The sequence below is a fragment of the Arachis ipaensis genome, chromosome B03 (assembly GCF_000816755.2).
Source record: "Arachis ipaensis cultivar K30076 chromosome B03, Araip1.1, whole genome shotgun sequence".
Taxonomy (NCBI): domain Eukaryota; kingdom Viridiplantae; phylum Streptophyta; class Magnoliopsida; order Fabales; family Fabaceae; genus Arachis; species Arachis ipaensis.
In genome coordinates, this window is record NC_029787.2 from 29,953,231 (window position 1) to 29,953,752 (window position 522).

Here is a 522-nt window from a genome sequence, read left to right on the forward strand (position 1 = left end):
TTATAAAGATATTTAATAAAAATATTAATATAATATATATATTTAAAAAAATTAGATATTGATATGAAAAATATAATTATATATCGTTTTGTTATTTATCTATATTTTTAATATAGCAATACGTATAAATTTATTGTACCAAAATAAACAATTATCAGCTAGCACTTCTGTTTAAACATGTGAAAAATATTTCTCAAATTAATTACTTCTTTAATGTTTTAGTTCGTTACAAAATGAACGTATCTAGACAAACCTTTGTTCCGATACATTAATATTTTAATCAATCAATAAAATAGAAAAGTGAAGTAGATATACAGTAGTCAAAATCCGTATTTTCTATAAATATCTTTCAACATTATTCTTTAGCAAATTTTTTGGTGTCAATCAGTTTCGTGTCGAATTTGCAAAAATTTCTTTTTATAGTAAATTTTAAATATTTAAAAATTATTTATTTTCATATTTTTTAAATTAAATATTAATTTTTATTTTTTTTTAGTAAATTAAATAATTATATATAAGCAC